Source organism: Chiloscyllium plagiosum, unplaced genomic scaffold, assembly GCF_037043375.1.
Source record: "Chiloscyllium plagiosum isolate Xiang-an unplaced genomic scaffold, Cpla_swu_hap1 HiC_scaffold_34, whole genome shotgun sequence".
NCBI classification, from domain to species: Eukaryota; Metazoa; Chordata; class Chondrichthyes; order Orectolobiformes; family Hemiscylliidae; genus Chiloscyllium; species Chiloscyllium plagiosum.
The window spans coordinates 16,736,058-16,750,216 of record NW_028270172.1 but is presented as its reverse complement, the minus strand read 5'-3'; positions in this window follow the sequence as shown (position 1 = coordinate 16,750,216).

Genomic DNA, 14,159 nt, shown 5'->3' with positions numbered 1-14,159 from the left:
GACATCTAGCACCTCCTCCTCTGTAATATAAATATTGGTAATCTGTGACTATGGTTCATTAATAATCTTCCAAATGGAAACAGAATGTCAGTTGTTATTAGCTGTTAACAATCGAAATAGAATGGTCTTTGTTATACGTGTGTGAGCTAACAGCAGGAGTCCGAGAGAAAATAAAATAGCCTTTGTTATCTGACTGTAGGACAGTAAATCTTTGAGGGCCAAGGGAGAATTTTAGTTATGAACATAAAGATCATTTTAGTTTTATTGCGTGAGTTTTAGAGTGAAGATATTTTATTTTTTTCTCTCCGGTTCCCTCCCATCTTCAAGGGCTGTCATTCACGTGTGCTAGCAGCAACTTCCCAGTGTCTCACTGAGCTTGGGCAATCTGCTCATCGAGAGCAACACAATTCTTGATACCTGAGGTACCACTGAGTCCTTTCTGTTTGGTATGGCTCAGTCTCTCATCATGCACTTACTCCTAGCTCACCACCTTAGTGTCAGCCATCTCTGAGTTGGTCACATCTTACCTCTGAGTTACAAGGTTCTGGTTTTAAGAAGCCCCACCAGAATTTGTACACCAAAATCAGGACTGACACCCCTGTGCAGTACATAGGGAGTACTGCAGAGTTGGAGGATCCTGTTTTGGAACCAGCGTTAAACTGAAGCCTCGTTTACCTGCTCTGGAAGGTTATAACAGATTTGTAGCTCGGGTGCTCGTTGCTGTGTTTCAGTTCGCCGAGCTGGAAGTTTTTGTTGAAAACGTTTCGTCCCCTGTCTAGGTGACATCCTCAGTGCTTGGGAGCCTCCTGTGAAGCGCTTCTATGGTGTTTCCTCTGGCATTTATAGTGGCCTGTCCCTGCCGCTTCCGGTTGTCAGTTTCAGCTGTCCGCTGTAGTGGCCAGTATATTGGGTCCAGGTCTATGTGTTTGTTGATGGAGTTTGTGGATGAGTGCCATGCTTCTAGGAATTCCCTGGCTGTTCTTTGTTTCGCTTGCCCTATAATGGTAGTGTTGTCCCAGTCAAATTCATGTTGCTTGTCGTCTGCGTGTGTGGCTACTAGGGATAGCTGGTCGTGTCGTTTCGTGGCTAGTTGATGTTCGTGGATGCGGATCGTTAGCTGTCTTCCTGTTTGTCCTATATAGTGTTTTGTGCAGTCCTTGCATGGGATTTTGTACACTACATTAGTTTTGCTCATGCTGGGTATCGGGTCCTTCGTTCTGGTGAGTTGTTGTCTGAGCGTGGCTGTTGGTTTGTGTGCTGTTATAAGTCCTAGTAGTCGCAGTAGTCTGGCTGTCATTTCAGAGATGTTCTTGATGTATGGTAGTGTGGCTAGTCCTTTGGGTTGCAGCATGTCCTCGTTCTGTTGTCTTTCTCTTAGGCATCTGTTGATGAAATTGCGAGGATATCCGTTTTTTGCGAATACCTTATATAGGTGTTCCTCTTCCTCTTTTTGCAGTTCTGGTGTACTGCAGTGTGTTGTGGCCCTTTTGAATAGTGTCTTGATGCAACTTCGTTTGTGCGTATTGGGGTGGTTGCTTTCATAGTTCAGGACTTGGTCTGTGTGTGTGGCTTTCCTGTGTACCTTAGTGGTGAATTCTCTGTTTGGTGTTCTCTGTACCATCATGTCTAGGAATGGGAGTTGGTTGTCCTTTTCTTCCTCTCTAGTGAATCGGATTCCTGTGAGTGTGGTGTTGATGATCCGGTGTGTGTTTTCTATTTCTGTGTTTTTAATGATTACAAAGGTATCATCAATGTATCTGACCCAGAGTTTGGGTTGAATTTGTGGTAAGACTGTTTGTTCTAACCTTTGCATTACTGCTTCTGCTATGAGTCCCAAGATCGGTGAGCCCATGGGTGTTCCGTTGATTTGTTCGTATATCTGGTTGTTGAATGTGAAGTGTGTTGTGAGGCACAAGTCCAGTAGTTTAAGTATGCCGTCTTTGTTGATGGGTTCAACGTCCTGTTGTCTGTTATGTGTGTTCAGCAGATTGGCACGACCAGCTATCCCTGGTAGCCACACACGCAGACGACAAGCAACATGAATTTGACTGGGACAACACTACCATTATAGGGCAAGCCAAACAAAGAACAGCCAGGGAATTCCTAGAAGCATGGCACTCATCCACAAACTCCATCAACAAACACATAGACCTGGACCCAATATACCGGCCACTACAGCGGACAGCTGAAACTGACAACCGGAAGCGGCAGGGACAGGCCACTATAAATGCCGGAGGAAACACCACAGAAGCGCTTCACAGGAGGCTCCCAAGCACTGAGGATGTCACCTAGACAGGGGACGAAACGTTTTCAACAAAAACTTCCAGCTCGGCGAACAGAACCACAGCAGGTTATAACAGAGTCACCATTTTGACCATGAGCAGGAATATTCCCTTCAGTGCCTTGGAGAATACTTATCCCTCTTTCTGGCCATAATCATGTTGCTGTTTGTGGGAGCTTACTGTGTGCAAATTGGCTGCTGTGTTTCCTACACAACAGCAGGGACTACACGCCAAAGGTAATCCATGGTTAGAAAGTGCTTTTTGATGAGGAAACAGAACTCAAAATGGCACATCTCCATAATAGTATTGAAATTTAACTATATTTCATGATAGTGAATGGTTCCCAGTATCTTTACAGTCCCATTTCTGTCCATGTGGAGATAATGTGACACTCGTTTAACAGTGAGTAACATATTAATGTCATTAATCAGGTTTTAGAGGCATTCATGTGCATGCTTTGTGAAAAAAATCATTTGTAGCAATTCTAGGATGATCAGTCCTCTCCTCTGAGCCAGGCAATTATTTCTTAGATTTTTAGATTTCAGCCTGTGTTCCAAGATCCCACTGATGATGATAATGAGGCCAATGTATGTTGGGGGCAGCTTGACAATGACCATAAGTTTAGAGTTAATACTGGCACCTGACACATCCATATGGGCTATTTAACAGAGAGGTTGCTGGATAATGTTTTTATTCATTAATGGGATGTGGGTATCATTGGTTAGACCATCATTATGGCCCATCTTTAATTGCCCCGGAGGAGGTGGTGGTATGTAAGGTACCTTCTTGAAGGGCTGCTGTCTTTTGGGTATAGGGTGGGAAAGGAGTTCCAGGATTTTGACCAAGTGAAGGAATGACAATATACTTCCTAGTTAGGATGGTGTGTGGTTTGGAGGGGAACTGACAGCTGGTGGGTGTTCCCATACATTTGCATTTATCCTTCTTGATGGTAGAGGTGCCAGGTTTGGATGTTACTCAGTGCGCCTCATACGTGGCACATATTACTTGCTTATGCCTGAAACGTCGATTCTCCTGGTCCTCGGACGCTGCCTGACCTGCTGTGCTTTTCCAGCACCACACTTTTCGACTCTGACTCTTTAGCATCTACAGTCCTCACTTCCTCTCAATATTCACTGAGTCAGCGGTAGAGCTGAACAAAGTGTATTATTTTGCAAATAAAGTTTGAACAGTATGTACAGAGAAATCAAATATAAACCAGAAAAGGCAACCTTGTACCTTCGAAGGACAGCAGTGGACAAGTTTGGCGAGGGCTGCTAATAATCCAGAGGTTGCACCTCTGTTTATGTCATCTCTTTAGAGAGAGGAGGGAAGACCCAGGGAGAGTGTAAACTTGAAAACCAATCATTTCATTGGTGCAGTTATCTCTTGTTTCCAGTGTAGAAATTGTGGCTTGTGGTGGATTGCTGGGTCTTGTTTATTCCATGCTACATGGGTTACATGATACCATGGACAGGCTAGTGTGTTCCTCTGGTAGAGCTGTCCATGTTGGTGGGCATTGGTGCTGGACAAAGTAGAATCTGAAAAATCAGCACTGAGAGAACAGCCAAAGAAAGACTGAGCAGAGACACAACAAGACTCCAGTGGTTAGCTGGTCCCAATCGTTGTGGCTTAACGTGTTAACAAAATCTGACCACTAACCCACCAAAACTGTGTGGTCCCCAGGTCCCCACATGAATCAAAGCCACGTGCGGACTTATAAGGCAGGTTGCATGTTTTTCTTCTACTATACATCATGGATTCCATCTCACACCAAAGTACGCAGATTTAGTACTACACCACTTAGGGACTATTTGGGAACTCTGTGAGTAAGTAGTCGGCGAATAGTCCTCCACCTAAAAAATCTTAATTCCTTGTGCCAGAGCATCTAAAAAAAAGCTGTTAGTTAGACTTGTATTTGCATATTTAGGTTTTTAAAATGTTTGTATCACAATTTGTTTGACCAGATGAGTTGCTAATGTAAAGAAGATACATGGGACCTGAACCGACAAATCAAGCTACTCCTGAAACAATTCAGCTGAAGGTTTGTGGAAATTAGCAGTGTGAGGCCTGCAAGTTACAAACCAAAATACCAAGTTGGAAATCTGAGATCATGGAAAAAAATATAGAAACACTCAACAGGTTAGCCAATGCCAAAGAGAGAAATACAGGGGTTAATGTTACTGATTGATAATTTTTCATTAAGGTATAAATTGCGGTGGGTGAATTCAATGTCAAATCAGGCAAATAAAGTGAATGAAAGAAAGATTGGATTAACAGCAAGTTAAATAATATACGGGAAAAGTTAAATACATGTTATTAAATTCCTAAAACCTCTAACAATTGAAATCTTAAGAAATGAGACTTGACATCTTTAATCATTAACATTGAGTGTCAGAGAGATTGATTGGCAGAAATTAATGCTTACCATGTTGCGAATAGTGCACTTAGACTTGAAATGATTTGACTTAATTCTCTGCTTTGAGTTTTGTTTGTATCTGCTATGCAAGCTACAGCAACCTCATGCCAGTCAATGAATTTTAATAGTGAGAGACGATGAGCAGATTAGCTAAAATTAAATGAAACTAAACAGACAGCATTATATGCAATTAAAACATCAATGTTCCTTCTCAGCTGTGTGACTGCACAGCATCTGGAAATTCCTGTGCAGGCTACACACAATTTACCCTTTAAATTATTCCGCCGACAAAAAAAGGGGGCCACGCACTTAAACAAATTTCCCATGCACTCTGGAAACAACAGGGTTTATTGCAGTGTGTGGCAGAAAATATTAAACTTACAAGCAATATTGCAAATAATTTAACCTGAGCGTCTCATGATTCTTCTCATTTGAGGACTTCAAATTATCTATCACCTTCTTCTCCCCTTTAATTGTTTATTGTGCTACCCTCCCTCAAAACCCCAATCATGAGTTCCCAACCTCCCGCTGCACCGGAATGGATTAACTTCTCAATTTTGATTATTTCAAGCTCCATCTGAACTCACTTTGCTCTCTTCCTGATTCCACACCTTCCTGTCCTATTCACACTTTTATTTCTCCCTCCATGTAAAGTTTCGGCAGCACGGTGGCTCAGTGGTTAGTCCCTCCCAGCGCCAGGGACCCTGGTTCGATTCCAGCCTCGGGTGACTGTCTGTATGGAATTTGCACATTCTCCCCGTGTCTGCGTGGGTTTCCTCTGGGTGTTCAGGTTTCCTCCAACAATCCAAAGATGTGCAGGTCAGGTGAATTGGCCATGCTAAATTGCCCATACTCTTCAGGGCTGTGTAGGTTAGGTGCATTAGTCAGGAGTAAATGTTGGGGAATGGGTCTGGGTGGGTTACTCTTCGGAGGGTTGGTGTGGGCTTGTTGGGCCAAACGGCCTGTTTCCATACTGTAGGGATTCTATGGTTCTATGATATTCACGCTATGGTTTCCCCCTGTCAGATCTGTCCACTGCTGTGGCCCGATTGCAAAAATCGCCTTTTCCAATCTCTTCCTTGCTTCTCTTGTTGCCTGCACCAACAAACCTTCTTCCAACATGACTTCCTTCTGTTCTGACCCAAGGAAAACTTTCCCCAAATCCATTGATAGTTGCATTTTCAAACTGCCATTGCACTTCCGTTGGTAAAGTAGTAAAATGAGGGAGAGCCATCGGTGTGCTTGCACGTGCCTGTTGTGGTAACTACCCATTTTGTACTTTTGCTGTTGTGGATTAAGGTAGGCACTTACTCAGGTTATAGCATCTACACTGCACTTTTAAAGTGAAAAATCACACAACACCAGGTTATAGTCCAACAGGTTATAGTGACAATCACCTGATGAAGGAGCGTCACTCCGAAAGCTAGTGTGCTTCCAATTAAACCTGTTGGACTATAACCTGGTGTTGTGTGATTTTTAACTTTGTACACCCTAGTCCAACACCGGCATCTCCAAATCATTTTTAAAGTGACACATGCTTGTTACAGCTGCGGTAGAGGATTTTGGAATTCATCATAGGAATGAAAAGTGACAGTGTTGCTGTGACATCCTGTGAAATATAATTTAAGTTGAGTCTGCCCTCACAAACCTACTGGTCCATTCAGATTTGTAATGGATAAAAGAGTGATTGGAGCGGGAGAGAAAGGTAAGCATTTGTGGTAATAGACACTTACACATGTATTGGATTCGTCTGTTTCCTAATGATGTAGAGTAGTTCATGAACATTTGCGCATAGTAAATTGGCAAGTTAGGAAATGTAGCACAGGCCAGGACTCTTGGTCCTTTGTCAAGTCGATCTAATGGAAAGTCCTCCTTCTGAGCAAGAGACTGGTAACCCAAAAAAAACTACTTGGATGTTGATAATCAACTGATAGCCATGGTTACTCAAGAGGTGGACAAGGTACTGATATTATAAGAACTAAAACTAATTATCCACTTTCCATCTATTCTACCTCCAATTGAACATTATTGGGATGAGAAAATTATTGATAGTAGACCAAATGGCATGTGCGGGAAAGCATTGGTGCTCATTAGATGAGCCAGTGGGTCAGCTTCTGTGCTGAGCATGGTGCTGGAAAAGCACAGCCGGTCAGGCAACATCCAAGGAGCAGGAGAATCGACGTTCCAAGCATAAGCTCTTCATCAGGAATTATGCTTATACTCGGAACGTCGATTCTCCTGCTCCTTCGATACTGCCTGACCTGCTGTGCTTTTCCAGCACCACACTCTCGACTCTGATCTCCAGCATCTGCAGTGCTCACTTTCTCCCATCTTCTGTGCTGTAACTCTGTGTTTGATCATGAAGGGCTCGAATTCAATTCCTAATCTATTTGGTAATGGCTGCACTATGATGAGACAAAGGAACCTGGATATATGTTCCCAACGGCCAAATACTAATCCCTTTTGGAAGGTATGCTTGTCCAGCTCTCAGGGTGTGGACATCATCGCTAGCTTTTCCTGATGCCCTTCATGTCTGAGAATGTTCAGCAGCACTCAATGCTTCAAGAGCTGCCACTTGGTAAGAAAACTGCAAAGCCTCATGTGTCCCTGCGAGGCAATTTTCCACTAAACCCATAGCGTGGCAATCTGTGGAATGGATAACCCATATTTTGTTGAATCCATTCAATGTTTAGTCCATTGGTTTCAGTGGAGTAAAGTCAGGGTTATCTTCATGGATGGGAGGTTACCATCCAGAGAGTGAAATTAAAAACGATCATCAACATCATAAAGATAACGCTGTCTCATCTCTCCAACATGTCCACCCCCCTTCTCTCTTTCTTCCCATAAATTACTGGCCCTAGGAAGCAGATTATGCACATAAAAAAGGACAAATCAGAAATAAACCTTTAGAAAGCAGGGGCAAAATGATGACAATGAACTCCACGGCTTTTAGCAGAATATTTACACGACAATCACAACAAAGACCATCTGAAGGGCTTCTCTGAGCTAGTCCTTCACAGTTCCCTAATGAATAATGCATTCCATTTAATTATATATTGCATTCAACTCCATGCCCTCTCATTAGCTTCTGTGTAAACAATAGACCACTTAATTGCACCTGTTTAAGTGCTCAGGCCACTTTATTGCTTAAAATTGTGGCCACGTATTCCCATTTGTAGCAACCCTTGTCTGAAGTACCATATGCCCCTGTGAAAAGTAACCAGCCTTCGAAAGAATCAGTTTCACTTCTGTATTCTAAGCAATCCTATTGCAACAGTTTATTTACAGATGTATTCACAAACTCAGAATAGCTAAGGCAGACTGAATTACTCTTTGACGGTTTTCGCATTCTCATAACCCCCACCCTTTAATTTCTGGTAGTTTTTCACTTGATGTTATTATAAAGGCCCAAACAGCCATGATGTTTTTAATAATGTGCCATGAGTAAAATTATAGGAGTTCAGTGGGTATTTTAAGGTTCATGAAGCCATGTTGGAAAATTGGTGGGTGGTGTACAACTAAATTAGCTTTCCAAACTGGTTCATGGTTTAAACATCTACTTCCTGGCATCTTTTCAGAATAATGCTCTCACAGATTAGACTGTCTACAATAGGTATTATCCTACATTCTACAAAAACCCATGCAGTCAGGCAGCTGTGCTGATCTGTTTGACCTCTCTCACATCCACTTCAACAGGGGCTCAATGGGGCTAGTCACCTGCAACTCAGATTACTGGTGTGTGTAACTGTGCTATTTGACAACATAAGAGTCACTTGCTGTGAGGCTGTAAGATTCACAAGTGGTTTCTGCCTTGGTTTTTGTGTACATGGTATTTTTTATGATTCCTTAAATACACATGTTTCGCTGATTTTTAATGTGCAATCCAGGCAGCACTGTAAATTGTCAGGCAGGTGAAGATGTTTGGAGGTAGAATCCATGGTAATGTGAGTGTGGGTAGTATTGCTTTAACCAAGCCAACATGCAGATCATTTCTGTTTAGATATGGATAAACCCAGGATGTTCTTGCTGTGAAATGATAAACAGAAATTCTTGAACTGAGCCAAGACTTTGTTTTGTCACTAAGGGGAAAGTAGGACAATAGCAATTTCAGTCAGCTCAGTCTGGTTTAGCTCTGTCAAAAGAGTCTGGTTCAGCATGTTCTGTAGCGTATTTTCCCCCCAAAAATGTAAAATACAAGCAAAAGTATAATTGCTTCCACAGCGATCATTCCTATTGAGGGTCTCCTTGGTGTGGAGAACAAGGTGAACAAAAACAGAAATTGTGTGAAGGGGACGTGTGGGGTTGGGGGATGAAGGCGGGGTGGTGGGGAATGGGGGAGTGAAGGGGGCAGTGGGGTGGGGGTGTGAGAGGGAAATGGTGAGGAATTGGGTTATGAGGAGGGGATTGTGGAGATGCAGATGTGAAGGGGGTGCTGGGAGGGTGGGCTGTGCAGGGGTGGTGGGTGTGTGAAGGGGCAGTGGTGTGGGGTGGGGTGGGAAGGGAGTGTGGTGGAGGTGGGTTGTGATGGGACTGTGGAGGTGGTGGGGTTGGTGGTGTAGAGGGGAGTGATGGGGGTGGGGATGTGAAAAGGCTGGGGGTACAGGTGGGGATGTGAAAAGGTGTGTGTAGGAGTGGGGGTGGGGAATGGGAGTGGGGTGGGGGTGGGGTTGTGAAAGACTGTGGGGAAAGATGCGCCATTAACTCCACCCAATTTTCCACTGCCAGCTGTTTTCCCCAATTTGTGCTCTTTCATCTCGCTCTTTTAACTCAGCGTTGAGCACCTGGCAGTGGGAGAGAGATAACTGAATGATTGCAGCATCAATTGCCAATATATTTATGACTGACCTTTGGAATGGTTTAACCTTGCTATTTCCAGTGGTAATACTGTGGAGCTATAATTTCCATTCTCTGCCTCCAAACACGATTTTTATACCATCTTTGCTATTTTTGGAAGGAGAAAGTAGAGAGGTATCAGACCAATCAAGCATCTCTGCAGGTATGTGCTCCTGGTCTGCTTTCACTCCCACACAGTCGTGGTCATACCTGCACATGTTAAAGGAGCAGCATCAATGGGACCAAGGAACTCCTTCACTGAATTATGTCATATCCCATGGTGACTGGCTCCTAGGCTGCCATTAGAGTCTTCAGGAGATGCCCTATCTAAGGGCATTCTCAGTTGGATCTGTTGTGTGCTGAATAACTCCTAAACTCAATGCACTGACCAATTAAGAGAATCATACCAAATGCTTTCTTCACCACCATGTCTACCAATCAGTCTGCCATCCTTCATTAGTTGCTGAATGAACCTATTGATTTCAACTTGGCCAATCCAAACCAAATCGATATCAGGTTCTATCTCCCTATACCGTCTGATGTTGGGGTCCCAGTCGAACAACACAAGACCCTGCCTATGGCCTTGTAGGTACAATTTGCTTTCTGCCACTCTGTCCCAATTTAGTTAGGATTAGTCAATCCATCTCCACAGGGTAAATATGAAACTTTATGGACTGATATTTAACCGTTAATTATGAATGCCTATTCTTCAAGAGCAGGGGATTGTGGATGAATATGGACTGTTAGCAGTAACAGTGATGATGGATGTTAGGAAAGAAATTCTTAATGGAATTCAGAGTCAAAGGTCATTGTCCCCTGCAAGGGCTGAGGTAAATCCCACAGGAAAAAAAGACTCAAAAGCCACTATGTTTGGCAAACTGGTCTCATTCTGTGAGACTAACCTTTGCCAGATCAAATGGTCTTATAAATATGTCCAATATGGTGATTTGTGGCATATGCAATTGAGCAGTACTTTTTGTCTACTTCTCTGACTGTTGACTCAGATTAATTCTCTTCTTGAATCTTGTCTAGGTGACTATAATTCAGCTTTAATAGAGTGCAGGCAGATTATTTCCAGTAGCGGAGCTGTGCTGAATCCAACTAATGTCAACATGTTCCCTTGTGAGCAGCAGCCATTGAATAATGATCAGGAGTGGGCACTAATCTCTCCCTTGTGACTGGTAATCACCTTCCAACCTTCAAGTTAAGATCAGTTAACTCGCCACAGATCAGAGGTCAAATCTAATCTGTTTAGAAAGTACATTAAGCAACGTTGTTATCGACGGGTCCTCAGGGAATTCAGTAGCAGTTTCTTGTTTTATTGATTAATTGGAAGCTACAGACTTTATTTTCAAGCAGTCCAACTCCAAGTGCAGCTAGAGAATGTAACTGCTTGATCTGACTGAAACCCAAGCTACCATTTTACTCATGCTAGAAATATACTAGAAATATATAGAAATATATGTGATGAAGTTGAAGGTGTGTACGGTACCTTTAAGAGAGAGTGACTGCTGTTTGGACTGAGAGCTTACAAGCACCTATCATATGACTAGCTAGCAGTCTCAGAATGTACTGAAGAATTGACAATATATAACATTTGACTGTGAAATGGATACCTGAGTTTTGGTTGCTATTTTGATAACAATTCGAATTTAAGCCATCAGTTTAAATTATCTACTACAAGCCCACTGACTCCCACAGCCACCTGGACTACACCTCCCTACATCCTGTAAAAACACCACCCCTTATTCTCAATTCCACCACTTCTACCACATCTGTTCACAGGATGACCAATTCTACATTAGAAAATCCCAGATGACCTCCTTCTTCAAAGACCGCAATTTCCCATCTCATGTGGTCAATGATGCCCTCCAGCACATCTCCTCCACTTCCCGCACCTCCACCCTTGAACCCCACCCCTCCCAATGCAACAAGGACAGAACCCCCCTGGCCTTCACCTTCCACCCCACCAATGTCTGTATTCATCGCATCATTGTCCGCCATTTCTGCCACCTACAATTACACCCCACCACTAGAGATATATTTCCCTCCCCACCCCTCTCAGCGTTCCGGAGAGACCATTTCCTCCGCGAGTCCCTTGTCAGATCCATCCCCCCCAACCCCCCTCTCCCACCAGCACACACCGCACTCCCGGCACCTTCCCCTGCCACCACAGGAAGTGCAAAATCTGCACCCACACCTCTCCCTTTACCTCCATCTGACAGAGTTGTAAATAGTTGTTGTTTCATGTTCACTTTTAGAGTTAAAGAATAAATTGATATTTTTTCTTTAAATAGTGGAATTTGGGAGTTGCCACAGATTATGAGGCAAGGTGAGCTTTTCTGGGTGTTTGGTTTAATTAGCAGAAGGGTTCATTGCCCTGTTGTAACATTTATCTGTATGGTTTTGCATTGACTAATAAGTGTTGGTATCATATGAAAGCACAAAGCAGCAAACAGTTCTCTCTCTTGCTCTCTCTCTCTCTCTCTCTCTCTCTCTATATGTATATATATATATATATATATATATATATACACACATTTTATACACGCACCAGTAGAGACTAGAGTCTTCCAAATTGAAAATTGGTTAATTCAGTGAATGATACTCCTATTTATAACCACGTACATTCGATCATAACTTGTCGTGAATCTGTGGAATTACTAACCCCAGAGGGTTGTGGATCCTCTATTGTTGAATATATTTAAAGGCTGGGGCAGATTAGGGAGCAGGCACAGGAAGTGGACTTGGGTCCATGATCATATTAAGTGGCTGAATTGGCCTATTTCTTATGTTCTCATATCACTGCGACGTCACATCCATTTGTATGACTGTTTGACAAAAAAGGTAATACTTGATTAAATCCAGCACGGGAATGAAGGAATCTCTCTAATGTTTTGGATGTGAAAGCCCCATTAAGGTAATTGACCGCCTTGTGGAGCTTGTTGTGTATGAGTTTCTATGTTAACAGGCAATGGCCTGCCTAGACAGAACTCATCACTTGAACCCTTGGTCAAGTAGACCAAGGGATGGGTCTGCAGAACAGTCTGTCCTGCTGGAAGTAGCCTATGTATGTCGTGAGCAGTGGCTCTATTTTGGTGTTTAACAATAAGTGATGCTCCTTCCCAGTTGATCTTCCTGAGTTATCACAGTGGATTAATCAGTAAACCTTGGCTCTGCTCTCTAGATAATTACATAACCTGGATTCTCCTTGTGGTAGGTCACTACATTGACAGAGGTACTACCAGGTGGGATTTTCACTACCCAATCTGCCATGGTAGGGACCCTACCTTGAGCCCCAGGGACAGATTGAAAAATGAGTGCTTGTGGGTTCCTGAATCCCATTCTGAAGGGGTGCCAGGAATTTTCCAGTGAGAAGTTTTGCAGTAATGTAGCCAAACTGTACAAAGGACTATGTCTTCTTCCTGAATTGTTTAGTTACTGCTTTCCTGTGATTGATGGACATTCAAAAATGTCATAATGCCAAGGAACACGGTAAAGAGCATTGCTCTACCCTGGAAATATCCTCCTTTAGTGGCTCCTGACCAAAATAGACACAATGACATTTGCTGGGTCTACTGTGGGCTGGGCTGTGTTAGACTTCTGACCAATGTTTGTGTGGCTCTATTTGGCACATTCATGGTTGCATCACCATGGGAGGTCATGCAGCCTGTCTGCACATGTAAGCTCCTCACGAGAATAACTCCGATAGGCTCACCCCCCACCTTTACCTCGGAGTTCTGCAGATTCTCCCCCCTATCTTGTTCCCTTTCGAAAGGTGTGATTGAATCTGCCTCCACCATTAGTGCACTCCAGATCCTGGCTATTTTGGGCACAGAAAAACATTCCCTCGAGTAGTCTTTGGTTCTTATGCCATTCGTCTTCAATTGGTGCCTTCTGGTTCTTGATCCTCCTGCCAGTGGAATATGGAAAAAAAGGCAATGGAAGCAAGAGTTGGCCATTCAGCCCTTCGAGCCTACTCTACCATTCAATGAGGTCATGGTTGATCATCCAGCTTGGTTCCTGTTCTCACTTTCTCCCCATTCTCTTTGATATGGACAAGCCTGAAGAACTGTCCACTTCAATCTGGTTTATTTGTTTCTTTCTTTCTCTTTTTACTTTTGCTCTTTTCCTTTTCTCTTCTTCTTCAGTTTGAAAGCCTTTGTCTGTGCCTTCGGCGGGGCCCAGTCTCCCGAGTATGTGCAGCTGCAATGGCCTTGGGGATGGTGAGGCTGATGAGAGTGAGCCCAGGACGGGGCGGGAGAGTGAGGCCTGATGCAATGTCAGCGAGGTAGGCCCAGTGACAGACAGCACCTGAGGATCGGAGACTCCAATGTGAGTTGGGTCATGGCGGGAGGTGGTGGTTTTGAGCAGGCTCAGAACTCGCAGGTAGACCTCTCTTTAAAGTTATTATCAGTCACTTTCTCATATTCTTAAACTGCCAAAATGGTGCCGGACTATGGTGAAAAATGAAAGCTTTTCATTGTAAAATACACATGACAATAAATCATTCTTGAAAACATTCAATTTTTTGGGGTCTAAACCCCCTTTCTGGGTACGGCAGAGAATTCCCCAGGCTCACCACTCTCTTGGTGAAGAGGTTTCTCCTCAACTCAGTCCTAAATGGC